Genomic DNA, 13,028 nt, shown 5'->3' on the forward strand with positions numbered 1-13,028 from the left:
TTAAAACTTCAATTGGTTTTAATTTAATGGCGCTGGTCCACTAACTTTTTAATAACCCCTCGTATGTTATGTTATACGGCTATAATTATCAAAAAAGATATATGCAATCCAAAAAATGTCCTGATTAACCAAAAAAAAAAAAAAGAAAAAAAAACACCACCTGTTCAAGTGTTATGTTACGATTCGTAACAGATGAGACTAATTTTGTCTGTGAACTGTTCCTTTCCCGTAAATGGAACTTAAAATGTTAAAATGAAAACATTCATTTGCATTTTGCGGGCAACAAACATTATCATTTAATATATAAAAAAAAAAAATTTAAATGACAATAGAAAGAATCACGATATCTTCCTAGTCTACCAAGAACTTATCATTGGCTGTATCAATTTTCTCCACGATTGTCTTCAACATTAAGTTCCATAAGATCCGAATAAACGCCTTCAACGGTTTGCTCTTCATTTTTTTTATGCAAACTTTTTCGATATACTCGTATCTCATAGACAATGCACAGGATGAACATACATATCACTGCTGTCCCCACTGAAATGATGACAACTCTCTTTGAATGGTACATACTTGCAATTGGTAGATGGGAAATTGTGAAATTAGAAACGTCAATGGTTTTCCTTACCGTTGTTTGGTGGTGTTGATAAACAGTAACTAAATGAGTAATGTATATTTAGGAAGTGAATGAACATCTTATTAATGTCACAACATTTAAGGTATAGTACAAGGTAACAGCAAATCTAGGCACGTAGATGAGACTCTAAACGTCAATGCTTCATACTGAAGTGCACAGTAGTCAACTAGTAAGGTCAAATTAAAAGCACAATTAATGTTAAAACACATATAGAAACTTATAGATATAAAAAATACCTTTATCTTTATTGGATTGTTTTATAAGTTCATGATTAAACCTTTATTCCTACTGTATTTAAGAGATAAATCGCATCTTAATGCATAAAGAATATTTTTTAGAGAAATGATTTGTATATCAGGAAAAAGAGCTGGTAAGTGTAATTTAAAAAAAGAAAGCTGTAATCACAGATATTTGTAATATGCATGTATTGCTGAGAATTCCAGCACATTATTTTTCGATAAAAACGCTTTGTCAACAATTTTGCCTGTCAACCCTTGTATTTATTAAACGAGAGTCAGTTTACTCTTGATGCAATAAGGGTAAATTGTAACGTTTAGTTTGCTCTTGATGCATTAAGGGTAACTTGTTACATTTTATCGATTCTTTATTGTATTATATGTGTCGGGAGATTTTAAAAGAAAATGATGATCATCTTACATAAAACAATTCTTCTTTTTAATTGACAAATTAAGTAGCCTTTAGGACAATGATATATCATGTGTTTGGAAATTTTAGCGAGAGGCAAATTTTTTTTATTTGTCCTTAATATTGGTATTTTATTTTCAGCGATTGTAAAAAGCCCACAAAAGAATTATATGAATAGTTATACGGAATTGTTTAAAAATTAATACAAATTGTTAAAAATGGTCCATTTAAATACTAGACTGAAATGGATATTTCATATGCAATGTTTTGACAATATTTCAGTGTTACATACAGCCTGTATGGATATCTAATGTTTAATTTTTATTAATTGAGAAGAAGCCTATTTTGAATTAATATTTGAAATATCTAAGTAAAATGATCACCAGTAATGATTTCTACCTTTAATACATCCATATTTGGTGTCACATTCTTCAGCCACACAGTCACAGGTCCCACCACACAATAAACCATACGATGGGTATTTACACCTTTTCGAGCAATTCGGTCCAAAACTCCCTAGCGAGCACTCTGTGCAGTAGAAAGTTTAATATGCCAGTGCTTTTCACCTCTAAGGAGGCAAGGGCAACAAAAAAAACCCACAAATATGGTATATATTAAGCTATGATATCATAATAACATATCAACAATCATTTTGCAAAGAACAAAATCAAACATTTTAGTTTTAAATAAGTTTAGTTTTTTTTAAATATCTTTATATGGTGCTCTTCTTTTAAAGGAGATCAATGTACTAGAAGTCTGAAAATGGCCACAACCACCCACTGTTCTTAAATCTTTATATGCACAGAAATTTCCAAATGGAGTTTACTTAAAGCTAATGCATTCAAATATTCTTTTCGAAAATCAGTTATACTTACCAACGCATGTTTCGCCAACCTGCTGATAATTTACATCACACTGATATGCACCATTACTACACCAACGAAATTTTATTTTAGAAATAAAAATACATATACATGTACATGTAATACTGCAATTCGACAGTCATGCATATATGAATAATTTGTAGGTTTTTTGGAATACCTACCTTAATCTGTTTATCAAAAGACTTATCACAAAATAATCATATGTATTCAAAATATTGAAACAGAAAAGTTTCATCATTAAATGAAAATCCCATGAAATTGAGTGATAAACTGTGAAGTAATGAAAGTTAAAAATTTGTCGGATTTTAATTAACCAAACAAGGAAACTTATGATATTAAAAATAACTTTGTCATAGACAGTATTCTTTGCATTGTATTGGAAAATATTTTAGATATTGAGGAAAGAGGTGTGAATATTAGGTTTATCTGCTTTATCTTCAATTTGAATATTTATATCAATCATTTTTATTTATTTATTACTTTTTTTTATGTATTTATTTATTTATTTATAGGTATTCCCAATAACATCGTACCCAATCGCTGAGATTAACAACAATTCTATCAGGATCGTGAATTCTCACAAGGGAGCATTTCCAAATGAGAGAATGCTAAAACAGGTACTTTCCTCTATCATTCAGTAAATTTTGACAGGTGTTTTTATGATGCCATCTCTCAAGGAATATAAATCTAAAACATAACATATTCTTCAGATCCTCCTTTACGTTTAATAATGCTTGTGCTGGAAATGAAGTTTTTGAAAATTAAAGCTTATCAGTACATAAACCAAAACATGCTATTATGTTTATCCATAAATGAAGGATAACGACATTATAACCGTAAGAAAGATTCTTTGCAGTATCGTAGCACTCAAGTTAAAAAAAAATGCAATATTGATATTTTTGGATAATGATGATCAGTAGATTCTTCTAATTTGAAAAAGAAAATGACATACATCTGAGTCTGAAAGCATTTTTGATTAACAGAGACAACAGTTGCGTGCTGTTCCGGTGACTGAGGTCCACTATACGTGGGAGGACGTTAGTACACGTTACTGGATCTACGGTCTGGAGAGGAAGGTCCATGCCCCAGACTACCCACAACAGTGCTGCTGGGGCTGTACCATTCTGTAAACGGCTTGCAACAAAATCCACTCAGGGGGGCTTAGAATACCCAGTCATTCAAAACAAATGTTATCTTGTATTGTTTTTTTTTATTTTGTTGTTTCTGAAGAAAGTGTTTTAAACTAAGTTATAATTTTGATATCCTACTTTTTTTTATTACTTCCTGAAAAACGTTTTAATACTGATGTTTTTTTTTTGAATTCATGAATTAAAATGGTGAATTACCTTATGTGGATTATCACTCTGTTTGATGTGAAATTATGGATGTTAGAAAAAATATCTTTAGTCATTCTTTGAGTGAGAGAATGATCTAACAATGTTGCCAAATGAATACCTTATTAACTTTAGGAATATGCTATTATAGACATTCGTGAGGATATATAATGTAATTCAATTTACTAACCGTGTCTCTTTCTTGTTGGTATGAAGGCTATGTTCTGCGTAAAATCCATTTGTTCTGTTTTCACATCATCTCTATTTTATATCAGCACCATCAAGTTTAAATTAGGTGATCAAATTGATGTTATTTATCTATACTACTGTATATGAATTATTATCAGAAGTTGCTCAAAACACTGAAATAGCAATAAGTTAGTCTCAGAATATTTCATCACTAATATACTTGAGAGCAATATACTTATGAAATTTTTTAAAACTTATTTATCTGCACTTCAAGATATTATTATTGAAACGCAATAATTTTAATTGAGATTATAAATTTGAATAAATACTTTACTTATTAGAAAAAATATTTGAGATCAAACATTCAATTATTTTACGATTCATTTTAATTAGATCAAGGGATTTTTTTCAGTATACAAGTATATCTTTGAACTCATCATGTTGAAATACTTAATATTAAAATTTTCGTTGACAATCGGGTACATGTATTCTTTAATAAGAATGTTTAGTGCCTGTGTTTACAAATTATACATATTTTACATTACGTAATCGTATGAAATATTTTATTGAATGGTATTGAAAAACATACATGTATATTTTAATATAATTATACCTGTGCTATTGATTCAGAAAAATACATATAATTGACAAGTACAAATATCTTTTGTTTCATATTATACTTTAACTGCTTCTTTGTGAGTGCTTTCTATATTTGTTATATTTCTTTAAATATTTGGTTTTTCCTATTTCAAATAAACATCTCCAAGCATTTCAATTTTTTGCATTCTTGTCCTTTCTTTTAAATTGTTTTATATTCCGGGAAGAAGATAAGTGCAGTTATACAGTAGTACCTGTATTTAAAGAATCAGTCCAGCAAGTCAATAATTTATATCTTAACAAATTTAGATACAGATTATATTTTTTCAGTTTGCAGAATATTGCTTTTGTTTTCTAATTGAAGATTACATTTATTGCTGTATATCTATCAAATACTCAATCTGAACAATTTTCAGAATTGAAAATTAGTCATGTTAGTAATATTATTTGGAACTAGTGTTACAGATGTTCCCCAAACGCTCCCCAACTCCCTCTTTTGTGCCTAATTCCTGTAAGACATTTTAAAAATATGATCCGTATTGAAGGATTTCATAAAAGAACTATAAAAGCTACAATGATATCAACCACACGTGCATGCATTCTCGTTTTCATAGTATTATAATGTACGAATCCATTATACCTATTCATATTCTAAATTTCATCCCGTTTTGTTGAAAACTAAGAAAGTTATTGGCATTTAAAGTTTCAGCCAATTAGATTACAGCACATGTGCATGCGCATGCTTTCATGATAATTCTTATATACCATGCTGTAGATATTGTATGACCATGTTCAAAATTTCAAAATACTTTGTCAAAAGCAAGAAAGATACTGAGACTTTAGTTTCAGGCAATCAGAACGAAGCACACGTGCATGCGCATGAGATCTTGAGATTTTGACCAAATTAATAAAAAAATGTATTCATTAAAATAAATATGTAGGGTGATTAATCGAATTTTTTTAACATTCGGACCTTATGCAAAGCGTTTACATACATGTACTAGTATCTCCTTTAAAATATAACTGTAACGTAAACTTCTGTGTTTCTTATATTTTAAATGACATCAAGTTGTTCTAATTTACAGTCTGTTAAGCTTCATGTTATAAAATACAGATATAAAAACAGTAATCAAACTCGAGATCATTCAAAAATGCAAATATGGAGCAGAACAAAACGAAACTCTAAAACATCATATCTGAGATGCCATGGAGGAATGAGCATTCCTTGTCATGTTCGAGGGAAAAGAAAAACAAACTAAAAATCCATATAATAATTCAGTAAGTAAATACATGTAATAGTCTAACAAATTGTATGAAAAAGTCAGCATTCAACTTAATGATAGATTGTATTTGCATACAGAGTCACTGAATCGACTTTGGAACTTGCAAAATGATGATTTTAAAACGAGACTGTTGATATTCTTTAGTCATTTATTAACTTGCAATTGTTTTCAATAGCTTGCATCGTATAAGAAATTGCTTTTGGGAGACACAAGCCCCATCTATGCAGGTGTTAAGGGTATATTGAGACTTAAGAACATTGTAAGGGAAACTAGGAAAAGAAAAGTTGAAGTAATTTATAATGCATTTTGTATATAGGCTACCATAGACATTTCTTTCTTGAAAAAAAAAAGATTTGGAGGATTCAGTGATATCGTTTATTTCAAATTCTCTGGGATATATTGATTTAGAGTATGAATGAAAGTAACAATTGTTAATTATTAATTGCTCGTCGGTATACTAGTATCTAAATGTTAAGATGAAGGTCACAACAAGCGTTTTCTTCTTTGGATAAATTTTGCAAAATATGAATAAGGTCTTGTACTAACCAAGCACAGCTGGTATCCACGGGAATTTCGACAGATTATGGGAAGACCATATCTTCCAGAAGTTGGAAAATTTATGAATTCTCAAAAGAAATGAAGTTGTTCCTACCGACAGAAAAATATTGCCAAATAAGGCTCACACCTGAAGGTAAAAATCATCATTTATTACTATTATTATTTATTCTTAAACAAACTTTACTGAATTGGCATAGCTTGTATTAAAACTAGTACCCTCTTTTAAGTTTTCTGACATCATAATAAATGGCAATTACAATACATATTTGAAAGTAAGGAATGTTTAGTTATAAGGCATCAATAATATTGTTGTTTTAAAAAGTGAAAACCATATTTGCCGGACTAAGATTGCAAACTCGTGATATATTTGAACTTGTATTTCTCTTTTAACGCAAAATTAGGTCGGATTTATTTTTTTTTTTTCCAAAAAAATAAAACTCATTAAAATAATGTGCATTTTTATATGTATATTTGAAATATATCGAGAAAATGAACAGTATTCCTTGGACTTGGAAAATGAAAATGACTTGAAAAATATTAGTTATTGTTTCAATAAAAATATGGAAAAATCACACTCAGTAGAGGTTTACAGATGAAAAAAAATTTCAGAATATGTTAGCTTGGTGCTAAAAGTGTACAATAATATAATATATTTTTCAAAAATATGCCAAGCCAGGTGAATATTATGAGGAAAAGCAAAATGGAAGAAACCTCAATCGGTTTTAATTTCATGGCGCTAGTCCACTTACTTTTTGATAACCCCTCATATGTTATATTATACAGCTATAGTTATCAAAAAAGATAAATGCAATCCAAAAAAATGTCCTGATTAAAAAACACACCTGTTTAAGTGTTGCGAGTCGTAACAGATGAGACTAATTTGCCTATGAACTGCTCCTTTTCCGTAAAAGGAATTTTAAATGTTAAAATGAAAACATTCCTTTGCAATTGCAGGCAACAAGCATTTTCATTTAATATATAAAACATTTTTTTTAAAAATGACAACAGAAAAACCACAGTAAGTTCCTATTCTAGTAAGAATGAACTCTTCATTGGCAGTCTCAATTTTCTCCACTATATATTATCTTCAACATTAACTTCAATAAGATCCGCATAAACGCCTTCAACGGTTTGCTCTTCATTTGACATGTCATTTCTATGCAAATATTTTCGATATACTCGCATCTCATAGACAATACATAAGATGACCATACATATCACTACTGTCCCGACTGAAATGATGACAAATCTCTTTGAATGGTCTATATTTGCAATTGGTAGATGAGAAATTGTGAAGTTAGAATCTTCAATGGTTTTCCTTAGCGTTGTTTGGTGGTGTTGAGAGACAGAAACTAAATGAGTGATGTATATTTAGAAAGAGATTGAACAGCTTCTTAATGTATCAACATTCATGGTATAGTACAAGATAATAGCAAATCCAAGCACATAGATGAGACTCTAAACGTCAATGCTTCATATTGCACAGTTGTCAGCTAGGTAGTAAGATCAAATTAAAATTATAATTCATGTTTTTAAAAACACATAGAAACTTATAGATAAACACAGGACCAGCAACACAAAATTCCTTTATTTTCAATGGATTGTTTTATGATTGGAACTTAATTTCTTAATCTGTATTTCAGAGATTATACGCATATAAATATATCTATAGATATTTTTTTAAGAGAAATGATTTGTATATAAAAGAGTTGGAACTTAAAGTTAAATGAAAACCCAATGTTGTAAACACAGATACATGTAATACGCTGAATACCTATTGCTGAAAATTCAAGCTTAGTGCGCCATTATTTTTCGATAAAAACGCTTTGTCCACGATTTTGCCTGGTAACCCTTGTATTCAATAAAGGAGAGTTAGTTTGCTCCTGATGCAATAAGGGTAACTTAAGGGGAGACAGGGCACCTGTCACATGACTAAAAAGACATATTACGTCATAATGATATACATGTTAAACGTTGTTAAAATCAACAGTTCTTGTGTAATTTTATTCTAAATTCTAAAATTGTTTTTTAAACTTTAATTAGAAATTTTATTCACAAAATTTTTAAAGATCTTGCTATTCAATCCACACATTTGTTTCTCTTTACCCTGCAGTTTGACGTTGACGTCAAACGTAGTGTTTGAATTTTGAGTGCAGCGAATCAAGTACACACACCCGCCATGATCACTTTTATTTCATAATAAACAGGTCACAGTCAATGTATCGTGATAAATTTCTGAAGCAGATTTTTTAAATCAATATTTTTTCGTTTTTAGTAGCAGAGATTCTCTCTATGTAGATAATTTTGAATATTTGTGTTTTCGTGTGACGTCACAATTGATTACCCGCCCTCGGAAAATACAAACGTGAAGCGTTTTTATCATGCTTATGTCTAATTCAACGATGTCCTGTGCGATATTTATTTTTATATTTATGCAGTAAATAATTACGATGAAGGACTGACATTCAATCGTAAATTTAGAAATATTTATTGACAGAATTTTTTCCCAATGAGGTTTTTGTCGTTGAAGCTGCCTTGAAAATGCAGAAATTATCCCACCCAAATGCTATATAGAATTAAAACAATTGCTTTCAGATAATTTAAACACTATGAAAATTCTGAAATACTTCAGTATTTGAGTATATAGTGTTATCTATAATATTTATCGTTTGTGCGTAAAAATTCGATGATGGACTCCGTTATGGGCCCGTAAACATGTATTAATACTCCATACAAACTCTACACAGGGCGGTAGTAAAACAGAAATCCAATGACAGGACCGTTTCAAAATGTTAAGTACATATTAAATTAGTAATATAAAAAATACGAAAAAAATTCATTGACAGGATTTTTTTCAGCTAAAGGTCCTGTTCCTCCTGAAACATTGTATCGATTCTTGATTGTATCATACGTGTTCGTGAGAATTTAAAAGAAAATGATGATCATCTTACATAAGTAGTTTTATACATGAACTATTATCATTTTATACATAAGAAATGATTAACTTCTAAAAGTTTTTGAGTACCTGTAATAAAATGACATCCAGTCACGTGATTGCAATAAGATTGCGAACAATTGCATGTTGCAGCACATAAATGTCCATAATATGGATAGGGACATGGAGTACAGTTTGACTGAAAATAACCATTAGGACAAGCTTAAAAAGAAAAAAAAACAATTCTTGTTATTTTCAGATCGCAAATTAGGTAGCCTTTAGGATAATGTTATTTTCAATGTTCATATGGATTTTTTTTTCATATTAAAAGTGAGATCTACATACCAGTGAAAACAAAAAAATAAACTAAAATTACCTTCACAAGTATTATTATACCCCCCGCTTGTTATACGGGAGGGTATATAGTAATCGTTAATATCCACTGTCCGTCCAGTAAAACTAAATAGTCCGTCCGTCGTCCGTCTGTCTGTCCGTAAAATGTTACGCTTATTAAACACAAAATACCACATCTCTTATCCGTAACTCCTCTCATACCACTGAATGAAAGTTTTGATGAAACTTTCAAAAAATCTTTATTACAAATCACTTCCTATTTTACTTTTTGATATTAGACACATATTTTGGGTTTCCCGGCCACAGGAAAACATGGACTTTTTCACCACTTATTTACTTTCCGATGATAAGAGCAACATCTTTGATTAATATCCTCAAGAACTCTACAGTTAAACAAATGAATAAATAAAATTCATACATTCCAGTAATATTCTATTTAAAATTAAAAAAAAAATGTTAAACACAAAATACATAAGCACATCTTACCCTACAGAACATCCATGTGATTCTAAAAAGTTGAAAAAATTGAATTGATATAAGTAATGATTAAAAAAATGATTTTAAAAATTGTTACAAATTGTTTCTTCCTTAATTTTTTTTTATTTTTGATATTAGATTGTTAAAATCATGTACGGCGGGGCCACATAGGGAATCCAAGTTTTACATAGATATACACTATATTTGAAAAATTTTTAAGAATCTTATTTCAAGAATGTTACACAAAGCCTGTATGAATATTTACTGTGTACATTCTGTGCATTGTGACCTGATGCAGAATCCTATATTAAAATAATTTGCAAAATATCTGAGAAAAATGTTTATTGGTTTCTACATTTAATACATCCAGATTTGCTATTACATTCTTCAGGTAAACAGTCACAAGTCCCACCACACAATAAACCATATGTTGGATATTTACACTTTTGCGAGCAATTCTGTCCAAAACTCCCTGGCGGGCACTCTGTGTAGTAGAAAGTTTCACATGCCAATGTTTTTCATCTTTTTAGAAGGCTGGGGATCAGCAAATCCTTTTATGGAGCTCTTCTTTTAAAGGAGATCAATATAGTCTAAAAATGGCCACAACCACTCAGCCCTCTTAAATCTTTATAAGCACAGAAATTTCCAAACGGAGTTAACTAGAGAGCAAATGCATTCAAATATTCTTTTCTAAAATCATCTATACCTACTAATACATGTTTCGCCAACCTGCTGATAATCTACGTCACACTCATATGCACCATTACTAAACCAACGACAGATTTTTTCAATATAATTACATATAGTAATGCATTTGGACTGTTATATATGAAGAAATGTACGTTTTTGGCATACCTACCTTAATCTGTTTATCAAAAGACTAATCACAAAATAATTATATGTTTCCAAAATATTGAAATAGAAACGTCTCAACATATTTGCGAATACCAGGACAAATTATTGATAAACTGTGATGAATTGAAAGTTAAATTTGTCGGATTTTGATTTACCAAACAAGGAAACTTATGGTATTAAAAATAAGTTTGTCATTAAAAGGACTTTTTGCAGTAATGGCAATTTTTTTTTTAAATATTGAGGAAGCAGGTGTGAATATTGAATTTATTTGTTGCATTTTCAATATGAATATCAACCTCTTTCACCCCTTCTCCAGAAAGTGTTTAGTTGTAAAGACAAAACGAAATATTTCAAAACATAAACGTTTGAAAGTATCACTGTTGCCTTCAAGAAAGAGTAAAAAAATCTTCCTTAGCCAAATATTAGGTATTAAATACTTCTATGATTTTAAAATAAGCAATAGATCTTTATTTCAATTTACTATCCCTCGAAACAGAGTTGGAGGGGGTATAATAATGGGATTGTGAATGGGGGGTTGTACTTTTCCCTTGTGTGTAGCTGAGATATGATCTCCTCCTACTATAAGTCATGTTTTTTGTGCTTAATAGCGTTTGCAAACTACGAAAGCCTATATAGCGTTTGCAAATTACGAAAGCCTATTGAGCTAAACAAATATTTTTTTAACCTACGAAAATGAGCTCAATGGGTTTTCGTTGCAGACATATTAGAACGTAAAATTAATGTGTATTTCTTTAAGTGTCGATGTTTTCTCCTTCTATTTTTATATTTAAAAAAACGAACGAATTTAAAAGAAAATACTTGAACATTTCCTGTTTCAATATGATGCTTATCAATTTTTGTTACATCATTTCGCACAAGTATTATCGTTTATTTTTTTTTTTACACTTCCTCAATTTGTTAAATAAGAGAAGAAAACTCATTTGATTGTGAGTTCATTTAAGCAGTGAAGATAACGAACAATGATTAATCTGATAAATTTTTTAATACCATTTACGAGGGATGTTTGAAACGTTTTTGGACCATGGACCTCTGATTTTGAATACTGTTCATTATCTCAATATATTTCATGTCATATATTTTTATGTCATATATTTTTATACCCCCCGCTTGAAAAGTGGGAGGGTATATAGTAATCGGGATTTCCGTCCGTCCGTCCGTCCGTCCGTCTGTTACGCTTTATCTCTTATCCGCAACTCCTCTAATACTACTGAGCAAAATTAAATGAAACTTTCACAGAATCTTTATTACATATTGCCATTGTGCACCTCCTACTTTACTTTTTTATTCGACACGTATTTTAGGTTTCCCATAGCAAAACATGGACATTGCCATTATATGTTTACACCTATGACGTCACATATAGAAGCTTCTGGATAACATTTGATAGGACGAGTTATTCCCCTATACAAATTACCGTAAAACAATACTAGTATATAGCAACACATGGACATTATGGGAGGCGGGGGTATCATTTAGTGAGCTCATTGCTCACAGTACCTCTAGTTTTTCATTTGAAGTCATGTTATCAAAATTTGGTAGAAATATTTTAACAATAAATTTAATTAATTTGCGTTAAAAGTTTGTAAAATATCAAGATTTAATTATTTAAATTTTATCAAGATTTTTTTTAAAAATCCAAAAATCGAATCATGGAGCAAGACAAAATTAATAATTCAATAAATAAAACAATACACGAAATAATGTCTGTAGTCATATTGTGTGTAAAATGGAGTAAAAAATATCTTAGATGTTCAAATTAAGAATAATTACATCGATTCATATTCCAAATCCATATACGATGTTTGAGAATATCATTTTTTATCAGAATTTTTTTTTATTTTAGAGTATATATTAACTCATGAAAGTAGAAAAATAAGCTTTCTGTGAGGAAAAGAAATTGTGGAAAAGTAGTCTTCTACATGTAGCATTAATATAGACTTCGTAAAATACTGTAAAAAAATCATTATATATTTTTTGAGCACTAGATTTTGTAAAGAGCACATCTGTCAACAGTTTATCTAAAAATAATAAAAAATTAAAATTAAAAATGCACCATTGTGTCATTTCTTCCTTGAATACTACGTAAAACCTCTCAAAAATAATTTAATGTTCAATAAAAACAGCACTTTTTCAAATACTTCCAATTCATCAGGAACTTTGTTTTACCAATTAGGAAGTGCTTATCAATAATTAGGGTTATCAAACAAATCTTATTTGTTAGATAAAAAAGCTCTCAGTGAATACAGATATGTAAAG

General features: G+C 29.8%; 1 long non-coding RNA gene across 2 annotated transcripts; it reads right to left on the reverse strand.

The window, feature by feature from the left end:
• Positions 1 to 463: 463 nt before the first annotated feature.
• Positions 464 to 10,859, reverse strand: LOC134268484 (uncharacterized). 2 transcript variants are annotated; one of them, XR_009992380.1, is made up of 7 exons: positions 10,756 to 10,859; positions 10,607 to 10,662; positions 10,252 to 10,380; positions 9,906 to 9,927; positions 9,738 to 9,802; positions 9,156 to 9,287; positions 464 to 660 (listed from the first exon to the last, which is right to left on the reverse strand). It is a non-coding gene; the product is annotated as an uncharacterized LOC134268484 (long non-coding RNA). The 2 variants fall into 2 exon arrangements; XR_009992379.1 differs by lacking the exon at positions 464 to 660 and adding an exon at positions 7,190 to 7,482.
• Positions 10,860 to 13,028: the final 2,169 nt, after the last annotated feature.

This window comes from Saccostrea cucullata, unplaced genomic scaffold (genome assembly GCF_032062105.1).
Source record: "Saccostrea cucullata isolate Sc308-1 unplaced genomic scaffold, CSIRO_AGI_Scuc_v1 ctg721, whole genome shotgun sequence".
In the NCBI taxonomy this organism is placed as follows: domain Eukaryota; kingdom Metazoa; phylum Mollusca; class Bivalvia; order Ostreida; family Ostreidae; genus Saccostrea; species Saccostrea cuccullata.